This window comes from Sander lucioperca, chromosome 19 (assembly GCF_008315115.2).
Source record: "Sander lucioperca isolate FBNREF2018 chromosome 19, SLUC_FBN_1.2, whole genome shotgun sequence".
In the NCBI taxonomy this organism is placed as follows: domain Eukaryota; kingdom Metazoa; phylum Chordata; class Actinopteri; order Perciformes; family Percidae; genus Sander; species Sander lucioperca.
The window spans coordinates 10559650-10571961 of NC_050191.1; the positions used below are offsets into that span (position 1 = coordinate 10559650).

The following is a 12312-nucleotide window of genomic DNA, read 5'->3' on the forward strand; positions in this document are numbered from 1 at the left end:
CTAGCCAACTTTTGCTTATGGAAAACCAAAAACGAGCGAGTTGAGTAGAGCAGAGCCGTACCATGCAGTGGAAACAGTAAGATATGTATCTGAAACAATGTGGTTACAGTCTACAGTGTTTGTAGACGTTGACGTGAAGCAAGAGAAAATACCAAGGTGTCACTAGAAAGATGCAAGACAGTGACAGGACAGAGAAAAGATGTGAAGTTGTAACAGTTTGAGATCTAAATAGGTAAGCTGCTAAAAGAAACCAAATCATGAATCATTAAAAGGTAAGTTAATTGGTGGATCTGAAGTGTCACTCCCTGAGGTGGTTGTCATCAACACTTTAACTTCTCACTGTTACTGATTTATTTCCATTGTTGAAACCAAGTAGTCCAAGAAACCATGCCTAAGTGGAAAAAGAGCAGTGTTGTGCAGCTCAGTAGACAGACTGACGTAATAAACTGACACATTTTAAATGTTGGTTACAGAGTGAGATGACTACGGAAGCATATTACATTCACCATAGAAACGAAAATTTAGACACCTTATCTCGTAATTTTGAGAAAAGATCTCGTAATTACGAGAAAATAACTCATTAACTCAATTTTGAGAAAAGATCTCGTAATTATGAGATGAATGAATTTTCACAACAACAGAAAACAGCTCTCTTGTGTGAAGCTTTCAGGCTAGCTGATGCCATGGAAGCAAATAGGCCTACGTCATGTGTTGTTTGTGTCTTAAAGATGAGATGAGACAACTTTAATGTACGAACCAACATCATCACCAAAACCTAGCTTGTAGCTCATGGGTGGCCAACCAGTTCAGCAGAAAGAGCCACAAAAAACCCCGCACCATAGCAAAAAGCCACGCAACACATGCACGTCCACACTACAACAGCAACAGTGACTTCCAGATCTGATGACAGTCATAATACATAGCAATTTTCATAGTTTTTTTTTTCTTACTTAGATTGACTCAGTGGGAAATCTGACAGTCTTTGTTATCCACAATCCTTTTCAGGTCTTGCTAGAACTCGGTTGTGCTACTCGAAGCGACTCTTTCACTTGTTTGTCACTAGAGGGGCTTTCAAACAATCTGATTCAGCAGTGAAAGGGTTAATGAGGAAGGTGATCTGTGGCAGCTTTTTTTTCCTCGGGTTGCAGAATTTGTCCTCAAAAGTCTGCTGCATTATTTTTTTATTTTTAAATAATTGGCAAATGTATTGGCAAGTGCATTCCATTTTTTTTGCACTTATCTGAAATGTTTCAAAAAGTAATAATAAAAAAATCCACCAATAACACAGCCCCCAGCCACACAGTAAGAGCCTCAAAGGAGCAGGCAAAGAGCCGCATACGGCTCAAGAGCCACAGGTTCGCCACCCCTGTTGTAGCTACTCTTCTTCATCTCCCGTAATACCAACATACACCATGGTCATATACCTAGACACCCTCTGCTGGTCAGACTAGGTATTACAGTTGATTCATTACAACACACGTCTCACCTGTTTAGTTTAATCCGTTTTTATTTTGGTTTGGGTTTGAGACATTAGGAGATGCCAATGTCTTTAAGTACTATAGATGGTATTGTTATCAGTTTGTCGACTTTGCTCAGGACTTTGCGGTTGTTCTGGCGGAAAGCCCATTCTGATCTGTTGGACATTGTGGTGTTTCTGCAGGATCAGTTGAACAGATACGTCCATTAACTAATACTATATATAAAGTTACATAAAAAGTATCACGCTAACTTAACCCAGCTGAATTTTATGTTATCTCTCGGTGGTACAGTTGATAACTGAGCCGTGGCCTACTGACAACTAGCTAGATATGCCAATCTTTTCTCAAAATTACGAGATCAGGATCTCATAATTACGAGATCTTTTCTCAAAATTACGAGATCAGGATCTCATAATTACGAGATCTTTTCTCAAAATTACGAGATCCGGATCTCGTAATTACGAGATCTTTTCTCAAAATTATGACTTATTTTCTCGTAATTATGAGATCTTTTCTCAAAATTACGAGATCAGGATCTCGTAATTACGAGATGAGGTGTCTAAATTGTTTTTTTCTATGGTGAATGTAATACGCTTCTGTAGATGACAGTGTCATGTCACTCTTATGTAGATACCTTCAAGTAAAGTGTTACCTAAATGTTTTATGTGTTCAGTTGGGAATTAATACTACGTTATGTGGTTATAACATGCATAGTCATCACCACCATGAATAAAGTGGTGCCACCAACAGAAACCAAGCTTCTTTAAAAGAAAATATGAGAAAGAATCATTCCAGCAGTGCCAGTTTCAGGTGATATCATGTTCATGTTTAACACCATGGATAAAAACAACATAAAAGCTATCTTAAAAATGATTCTGTGGATTATCACTATAAATTTCACAGAACTCACTGGTCTTTCTATTGTTGTCCTGCTCTGCACTTAGCAATGAATCAGCTCGTCAGTTAATGGCTGGTTAATCATTCCATCCTGACCTCCAAACCATTACAGCAAAACAAATAGAAAAGATGCCATCAACAGCCAGATGTACTGCATCTTTAATCCTAAAAACAAACACACACTCTCTGGGAGTAAAACAAAGAGGGTATATAAACAAATTAGCTATTTTATTAACTGTCAAACTACTGATCGCCCATTTGCAAAATAGGACACAAAAAGCAAACTGTGGTGTCCAACAGAGATCTTGAACATGACATCTAAAATAATGTCCAACATGCAGAATGTTTCATCAGTCTGTTAATCAAACTGAACCATTATCAAATCCACTACCAGGTGTCAGCAATGAAGGATGATGCAAAAAGGAGCTCTAACAATATTCCATTAGCCCCATCTGTTGATCGAACCATCCGTCTTTCCCCCTGTTCAGCTACCTGGTCCAGATCTCAACAACTACTGGCCAGATTGTCAAGTTTGGTTTGGTGTTCATGGCCCTCAGAGGACTCACTCAAAATTTTACAAGATACTGCAAAGTATCTAAAAACAAATCGTAGATATTAATGGGCTACAGAGGCTGAATCTCAATGTTTTCTGCTATTCTCAATTTAGGATATCTCATAACGTAACAAGCAGGTTACCATGACATTTTAAAAACACATTCATGCTCCCAAAGGGATAATTAACCCTTTCGACATTTTGGGAAATTAGCTTAGCTTAGCACAAAGGTTGAAAATGGGGAAACAACTAGCCTTGCTCTGTCCAATGGTAACAAAATCTGCTCGGACATACTTTCTATGTTCCGTGCACAGCTGCCGAGTTGTACCATTTCCATTTATATTACCATTAAAGGTCTGCGTCAGTCTGGCGTTCCAGGCATTCACTTTTCAGCTTTCTCTTGGCCTTTACATATGGCGGATCTCCTCTCTTCAAAACAAGCATACATTTTTTTTTATTTTAAGATTGTTTTTTTGGGCATTTTAGGCCTTTAATTCCACAGGACAGATGAAGACATGAAAGGGGAGAGAGAACGGGAATGACATGCAGCAAAAGTCTGCAGGTCGGAGTCGAACCCTTGCTATGCCTACAGTCCGCACACTCACAAACGGATCCTCCTGGTCGCGGAAAGTATGAAGTTTGCTTAAAGGTCCAGTGTGTAACGTGTTTAGTTGTTCATTATCAAAATCTGTGTTGCCCGTTCACAAACTTGTCTTTTTTCATGAATATTTACCACCACCATCAATTCCAAATATTCCTTTTGGCTTGAAATTTTACATTTGCATTCGCATGAACTGGGGTAGACGCTCCATATTCATGCGTCATCTTGAAATACGTTAGCCGGTAAGGGACATACAGGACATACTGCTCTGCCTTTCGCGTTTTTGTGTGTCACATGATAAACTCACAGGTGCTGCTAATGCTGCTAATCGTAGCTTCCCGGCCCCGGCAAGTTTGAAGAAGGAAACATGGAGGACCACACGTATTCAAAATCCGTGATCCCAAATTTCAGGAACAGGAGTCTTCTTCTTTGCCCAGAAAAAGAAAAAGGATATTGAAAAGAGCAAGAGACCGGCTTTTTTGAAGCGTGAAGGCTACCATAGCTGTAATACGTACTTTGAACTGCATGGTGCGAGAGAGTTGATTACGATATTTGATCTCAACACTATTTTGGAGAAATTCCTACACATTGGACCTTTAAAGCTCATTTAAGACTAAAGTGAAAACTCTCCTCTTTGATAAAGCTTATAGTTAGGGAGTGAGGAGTTGCAGTGAACGCCTAGACCGGCGGGGCAGGGTGCATAGCTGCAGACACAGCACCACCGCTTTTCTCTGCTTCTCTTTACAGTCATCAGATTTACCTATCGTATAATCAATAATATAGTGCCTCTCCTAGTTATGCTGTTATAATTCTAGACTGCCGAGGACGTTCCTTCTTATGACACGCTCTTTTCTTTTGTTTCCTTTTATGCACATCTGTCCCAGAAGTGCTTGTTACTAACCTAGCTCTGGGGAGTTTACTCCCCGGAGTCCTTATGTTTCTTCTTCGCCCAGAACATCGCCTCGGATTAGGGCGACACCAAGACCTGGGTCTTGGGTGCAGCTGTGGCTATGGACCTGCTACACCCTGCTACGCTCTGCAATTCCCTGCAATGCCCGGCTATGTCCTGCTGCATCCACTGCGTCCACCCATGCTCTGCTGTGCCACGCTACATCCCGTACCGCCATAACCCCAACCGTCAGACACCGCCCACCAAGAGTCTGGGTCTGCCGAGGTTTCTTCCTAAAAGGGAGTTTTTCCTCGCCACTGTCGCAATAGCCACTGCTAATGCTCTTGGGGGAAATATTGGAATTGTTGGGGCTTTATAGAGTGTGGTCTAGACCTACTCTATCTGTAAAGTGTCTCGAGATAACTCTTGTTATGATTTGATACTATAAATAAAATTGAATTGAAATTGAATTGAATTAACCCTTGTGTTGTCTTCAGGTCAAATTTGACCGGTTTTCAAAGATTTTTTTATATCAGAAATATGGGTTCCTTACAACCAAATTTCTCCAAAATAACTTGGATGCATGCATGTACGTTGGATGGAACCCATACAACCTCCCTTGCAGGTAAAATTAATACTTCCATTTCATAGCATTCAAAAAAAAATGGTTTTAAAGAGGTTTTAAAACAGTATCCTAATTAAACTTCGACATAAACCAGTCTGTGATTCACTCAACATCCTCTGATCTTAACTACTAGTCAAAATAATTCTTAATTTTTAAACAAAAATATTAGGTATGATGTCATTTAAATTAGGTTTATTGACCATGAAAAAAAGACACAAAAAAAATGTTCCTGGTCAAAGGGAAGACAACACAAGGGTTAATTACCAGTGTTTGTTTGTTCAATCTGTACAAAAAAACTAAGTATTGCCAGGCAACCAGCAAACAGTCCTGGAAGTTACTGATCCTGGCAAATTCCAGCACATAAAACCCTGTAATACATTAAATTGTCGTTTCTACATTTCAGTTCCAGTCTTTATGCTAAGCTAAGACAACTGGCTGCTGGCTTCAGCTACATATTTACTATACAGACAGTAGAGTAGTATCAATCTTCTCATGTAACTCGAAAAAAAAGTGAATGAGCATATTTCTCAAAATATTGAACTATTAATTTAACCATTGTAGCAGTAGGTCTCTAGCAAAATGAGTCGGTCAGTATGTCGTCCATTTCGCCCTACATTTCCGTATTGTTGTGTGTAATAAACATTGCAGCCTCTAGGGGATGCTGGCGGGGCTTTCCACACTTTATTCTTGTTGGGAGCTGCAAGCTTTTTGCTGAGAACCGGCTAAATGAGGCGTTTTTAGGATGCCAATGTATCTGCTGGAGAATCAGAGCAGTAAAAAGCCGCCTGGAAGATGCGAGCAGCTGAGACTCTGCTCCTCTGAGATCCTCTTCTGCATCCTAATGCCACACATGACAAATGACCACCTCAGACACCTTACTACACATGAAACAGCTTGATTCAGTCCACACAGCTGTCTGAGTGAGCCTGTATTTATACATATAGGTGTGCCTTTAGATCACTGTTTTTACAGTGTATCAGGAGAAGGAGCATGTTGCAAGGGCAAATGCTATATGCACAGTTTGTGTGTGTGTGCCTGCATGTGTCAGGACACAAGGATTAATGCGAGCATCTGTCAGTATTCTGCTGCATATCACCACAGTTATAAAAGAACCTTGCATGCTATCTGATATATATGCAAACATGAATGAGCATGAATGTACATACAAATTTTAGCTGAAACTGATTTATTGTGATGTGTTTTCTTCTTTTTCAGGTTACATCACATTTGTGATTTTCTGGGCAAACACATCCAAGAGCTAAACAGAGCGCAAGACACTGTCAAAGGTTTTAACACACACACACACACACACACACACACACACACACACACACACACACACACACACACACACACACACACACACACATCCTGTCAAACAGCAGAATGCAGAATTTGGATATTGCTGCAGCACCAGCTAGTCTCCATCTCTTATTATGCCATTAGGAAGAGTGTGTGTGTGTGTGTGTGTGTGTGTGTGTGTGTGTGTGTGTGTGTGTGTGTGTGTGTGTGTGTGTGTGTGTTTGTTTGTGTGTAAGGTGAAAGTGATGAACCCCCATTAGGTCACTTACAGGTTTAGGCTTTGAGGCTTCAACATGTGATTAAGAGATTTAAGGATTTGAAAGAGATCACTGTTTAGATGTTTGCTAGCAGGCTCCCGAAATCACAGATGTGGTAAGTCCCCCCCCCTCCCAACCCTCCCCCATATACCCCTGTCCCCATCTACCTGCTGCCTTTATCTTTATCTCCCCCTTTGTATCCTCACATCGACTTGAATTCTCTCTACGTAAATTGACAGGAATAAGGTTTTTTTCTCTCTCTACAGCCAAACAGAACCGATAAAAATTATGACATAATGATTAGTAACTGGTACCATTAAATAAGGCAGTCTGTCGGTTATTTTGAAGCCAGAGATTGTGCCGACATTAGTAGCCGTAAGTAGATCGATGGAAAGCTGTTTGGCCACATTGTCAAGATAAAAATCCCCTTGTTGCCCATTGAGACTGTTTGAGGAGCAATCCCTCCCACCCTGCTGGATTCTGTTACATGAACACACACCTGCTCGGATCGTTGTGATTGAGGGGAAGAAGAGGTGCTTTTCCTCTAAAACTGAAGACATGTATTTTGTCATATCTGACAAAGATCTATCTCTAAGCGTTTTTTATTTCTGTCCATTGCGTGGAATACCTAATCTGCTGTGCCAACTTCTCATCTACCTGTTAAATTCACACACACACACACACACACACACACACACACACACACACACACACACACACACACACACACACACACACACACACACACAAGGCTGTAACAGTTCGTAGAAAATGTCTCAAGAAAAAAGCAAAAGAAGCAAAGACTAGAAGCGTTTTTCCGAACAAGTCTTCTTACCTTGCAGCGAGTCTATGTTCCGGAGACATTGGAGCACATATGCGGCGCGTCTTCACTCGATGACAGGGAAGCGGCGGACAGTCATGTAGAGGTGTTTCACATCTGAGAACGGAGGGGGAAAGCAGGGTTTCTCCTCTGTATATCTGTTCCTTTCTTGTAATTTGTTCAAAGCCCTCCAAATGGAGCACTGACAGAGGAGGAAGAGGAGGAAGAGGAGGTGGAGGAGGTGAAGGAGGAGGAGGAGGAGGAGGAAAAGGAGGAGGAGGAGGAGAGGGAAGGCTAAGGAGGGAGCAGTCTGCCGGGCTGGGCTGCGTGTGGATCACCTGGAGCAGTGTTGGACTCCGCATTTACTCCTCCACTGCAGCAGTGCGAGGCAGCGGCGCGAGCTGCATGTTGCTTCCAAAGATCACCGCAAAACAAGGACACGGATTCTCCATCTGCTGGATTCAGGATTCTGCAGCTCTGTAGCTCCACACACTCCTATCCCCATCAGCATGCACACTCATGCTGTCCCTCTTCCCCTCTAGGTTTCTATCTGCATCTCTGTCTCTCTGCGTGCCTTTGCCTCACACTCCTTTTCCCTCCCAGGGGGGTTTATAACGAGTCACACATGTGTTGCCATGTCATTTGGCTCTCACTTTTCCTGCTCTGTGTCCTCGTATTGACTGGTGCATGTGGTCATACGTCTCGTGCTCTTGGTGATAAAACGTCAAGCTCAATAAAGCCTTAGCCAACCTCACGCTCTCCCTGCGATGACATCACTCCTCCGACTGAATGGGAGGGAGTCATTTCCTGGTCTTGTCGGGACCCTGCTGACGTCTTCGAGATCAGACACGTTTTTCAGGCCATGTGCAGGTGTTTAAATGGCATACAATCCATGGAGAAAGTTACACAAAACTGAACAACAGGAAGCACGCCAAAACTGATGGTTCCAGTTCACCCGCACCAGATCCAAGCAAAGTACAACACAAGATGACTTGACTTGAGATGACTTCTTGTCAAAACTGGAACCGCAAATTTCACCAACCAGCAGAACAACACCAAGTCCAACAGCCCTCACATTCCCCTCACGTCCTCCCTCCTTCACCAGCCTCTTCTCTGTCCTACAGCACAGCAGAGCGTCTAAGGTTAAGAGACAATCTGAGAGGAATAAATACAGATTTGGAAAGGATCATATTGATTTTAGGCCCAATGTAAGACGTATTGATATTCTGAAGGAGTAGAAGTGCTACTCAAGAGAAATATGAGCGCTTCTTCACTGGATGAAAAAGACACATCAGCAGTAGCTGATGTGTCAGATAGAAAAACTAACATGCAAGGATGTAAAATCGTGTGTGTATATAAGCACTCAAACCTAGATGCCTTGATGTTTTTTTGTCCTGTTTTCTACACTTCTTCTGTGCAGGTGAATGTTTGGAAAGAGACCAAGTTTTTCAACTTACTATCGTCTCTTGCCAACTGTAAAACGGTGATGGATAGTCACCATACCAACCAGCAGATCTACAGCTAAATGAACTGGTGTTTTTCTATTATTCCACTACGTACAGACTGACAGCAAATCAAAGTGGACTGAATATGCTGCCTTGTTAACAAGACATCTGCTCCTATTCTCTAAACTGCCCAGTCTAAAAAATAAAATGAATATATACATATATCTATATCACTTTCTCTGTTTTCTAAAACATTGTGGACACACAGATCTAAATGAACTAAAATTATTACATTTCACATACAGTAATAGCTGCTACTTTACTGAAATGATTACAATAGTTTGCTTATAACTATTAAAAGATTCTTTATTTAAAGCCTTTACCTTTATTGGGGACATTTCCAACAGCAGAGAGACACAATACAATCTTTGTGCTCTAGTGATTTCTTTGCTTTTAGTCCTATCAAACTTACACTTGCACTGCTGCTGACACAAACTGTTGAGCAGCACAAGAAAGCCCTCTAAGTTAATACATTTTCCAAGATAACACAGCACACAATCTATAGTGGATTCTGACATGGCCAGTTTTTGAAACACACCAGCAGGTATGTCATAACAGTGTTTCGATATGTTATCAAGTAAACAGTCCCACCTAGTGGTGTAACACTGATCTGAAGTGATTTAGGGAATGTCAAAGATTTACACGTGTGCTGTTATCCTGTTCTAGATTAAAAACGCTAAAAACAGCAGACTTTTGAAAAGCTCATCGTGCTCATTTTTAAAGCTTAAGCTCATGCACTAAAAAGTCATAAACAGATTCACTGCATGGCCTGCTTGCTTTATTTTCCTTAAAATGATCCAGTCCACACAGACATTAACATTCTGCCTCAACCTTGAGAAAATGATGAGCAAGGTATGATAAAGAGCAAGTTCTGCGGATGGCTGATAAAGAAGAAAAAACTCGGAACAATTCTTTAGGTTATGAACATCAAACAAGCAGAGATGTTCTCGTATCCACATTCACTTCATCTGGGCCTTTGTGCTGACAAAGCCTGTAAAAGCACAGTAGGACCCTACACACGATTAACTCACAGATAATCTCTGATGTGTGGTTGGGCTGAAACTCCACTGTCAGCTCATTTTGTAATGCGTAAAAAGACATTTTCAGAATGTGATTAACACATACAAGATCATTGTTTGAGCAAATGCTGTCAAACTTGAGATCCTACAGTCTTTATCTAAGGATGGTGTTATGATATAGAACGACACTGAAGCACTACAGACACACAGTAACAATTAGCGTCGGGCTAAATGTGCAAAATGTCCCTGAGATATTAATGAACAGAACAGAAAGGTAAAGCTTCAGTTTAAAAATAGCCAAACCTGACCTCAAAATGTTAGTTCATTGGTGAATTATACACCAACAAACATGCTCCTAGCGACAAGCAAATTCTTTTCTCATGTCACGAGAATCTTGAGAATACTTGTTTTTGTGTCAATATTTATAACCAAGTAAATAAAGATTCACAGAATTTAAGATTTACTCTTTCATGGTTTCGTCTTGGCCTTTGGCTTCAAAAGCATCACAGTGATAGCGATAGTATTTGAGGATTGTGCTGATGTGAGCCAGCATTTGATCATCCATGATGCCCAAAAAATGCCAAGGGAAAGGCAGCGGACCCCTGCAGTGCTTTTTCCTTGGATGGTTCTCAGTGCTCTGACCTCTGCTGAGAGATGGAGTCGTGCAGAGTTTACCTAATTAACGACTATCTCCTTTATGCGCTATGCCCAAATTCTCCACACATTACTGTACAACAGCTAACACCGCCATTATGCTATGTGAGGTTGATTTGCTGTCTTCACCTGTCTGTCCTTTGGTATTAGGCTCAAACCTTTCCCATCATGCACTGTGCTAGATGGTAGATAAACATCTCCAGGACATGGTCAAACCCTATACCCCAACCCGCCCACTCCGGTCTGCATCTGCCAACCTGCTTGCTGCCCCCTCACAGCGAGGGACAACTAATCACTCAACGAAATCCCGACTGTTTGCTGTCCTGGCTCCTAAATGGTGGAATGAGCGCCCTATTGACATCAGGATGGCCGAAAGCCTACGCATCTTCCGCCGAAGGCTAAAAACACGTCTCTTCCGACTACACCTCGGATAAACATAACATAGTTTTGCTTATTTAAAGCTAATGTACTTGCAGTTACTACTTGTTGTCGGAGTTTGCACCTTCAGGGTTGAAAGCACTTAATTGGAAGTCGCTTTGGATAACAGTGTCAGCTAAATGACATGTAATGTAATGTAATGTAATATAATCTCATCTGTCAGATCACACGTAACATAAACTTTACAGAAGTAAAGTTACAGCACACAGAAAGAAAAGCAGGAATCAATCTTTTTCATTGTTAGAGGACAGTGCTAACAACCGGGCTTATCCAAAGGAATGTTGAGATAAAGCTGCATTAATAAATATTTTTACATTAATAATGGATGGAATGTCTATGTACATGTGAAAGCCGTTGCTCTTAGTGACAAACCACAAACCCACCCTCTGCAGTTTTCAAATCTATCGAGCATTTTACAGCTCACTGTTTACTGTTTGGTTTTGACTCACTGCTCTTGTCAGCATAGTTTCCAGCCTCAATAGTCAGCGGTACACTTCCTGCACAGCACCAAACGGCAGACAAAGTTAGCAACTAGCTTGGAACTTAGCAGCTAAAGAGCCAGATATTTCTCTCAGGAGTTGTTAAAAGGAGAGTAAGTATTGGACCCACATTCATCAGGGGGACACAAACACAACTCCAAAAGGAATGTTAATGTTTCTCCGTATCTGCTGGATGTGTAAATAGGCAAGTGTCTGCTGTTCGCCATATCAACCTAATAAGGTGATAATATGTCAATGTTGCGTTTACAGCTTGTTGTACTGCCCCCAGGTGGCCATAAATAAATAAATGAATGCAGGTTTAAGTAGTAGTTTGAAACGCATCTAAAGAAGAAGGCTGGCATTATTCTATATTAAGATGAATTATAAGTCCCATGAACCAACACTATGCCCATTTCTTTATATTATCTGACTTTCCCAGCCTGTCTGTAGCTTTCAGTCCCAAGCCCATTGGTTCCTACTGAAGAAGTACATCTTTAAAACAATAATATATATCAATATTAAATATGTAAAAATATAGTTTAAATTGTATATTATTTTTCATAAAACTGCTGGGCACTGTAGATAAGCAGAAATTATCCCAAAAAGGAGTAAATAGTGTATTTGCAGGGAATTTTTTTAGCTGCGGATTAACACGTGGTTTGCCGGTGACTTTATGGCACAAAAAGTAAACTCCAAAATATGGTTCTAGTTGAGATGTAGAGAAGTTTTGGGTAACCTCAAGCTCACCCGGTAGAACGTGCTGCACCCCATGTAGGCTGAGTTCAGACCCGCGGC

At 41.1% G+C, this 12312-nt stretch overlaps 2 protein-coding genes across 5 annotated transcripts in view; one reads left to right on the plus strand and one right to left on the minus strand.

Moving 5' to 3' along the window:
* The window catches only part of LOC116066274 (disks large-associated protein 2), a 107658-nt gene extending 99255 nt beyond the window's left edge, over positions 1-8403 (minus strand). For 2 of the 3 annotated variants that reach the window (XM_031322244.2, XM_031322239.2), the window contains exon 1: positions 7438-8403. The gene's annotated coding sequence lies outside the window, so the exon portion shown is untranslated. The remainder of the gene's footprint in view (positions 1-7437) is intronic. The other variant, XM_035995481.1, reaches the window with a different exon arrangement.
* bpnt1 (bisphosphate nucleotidase 1) overlaps positions 8055-12312 on the plus strand; it is a 29774-nt gene continuing 25516 nt past the window's right edge. For both annotated transcript variants that reach the window (XM_031322245.2, XM_031322251.2), the window contains exons 1-2: positions 8055-8059; positions 10227-10231. The gene's annotated coding sequence lies outside the window, so the exon portion shown is untranslated. The remainder of the gene's footprint in view (positions 8060-10226; positions 10232-12312) is intronic.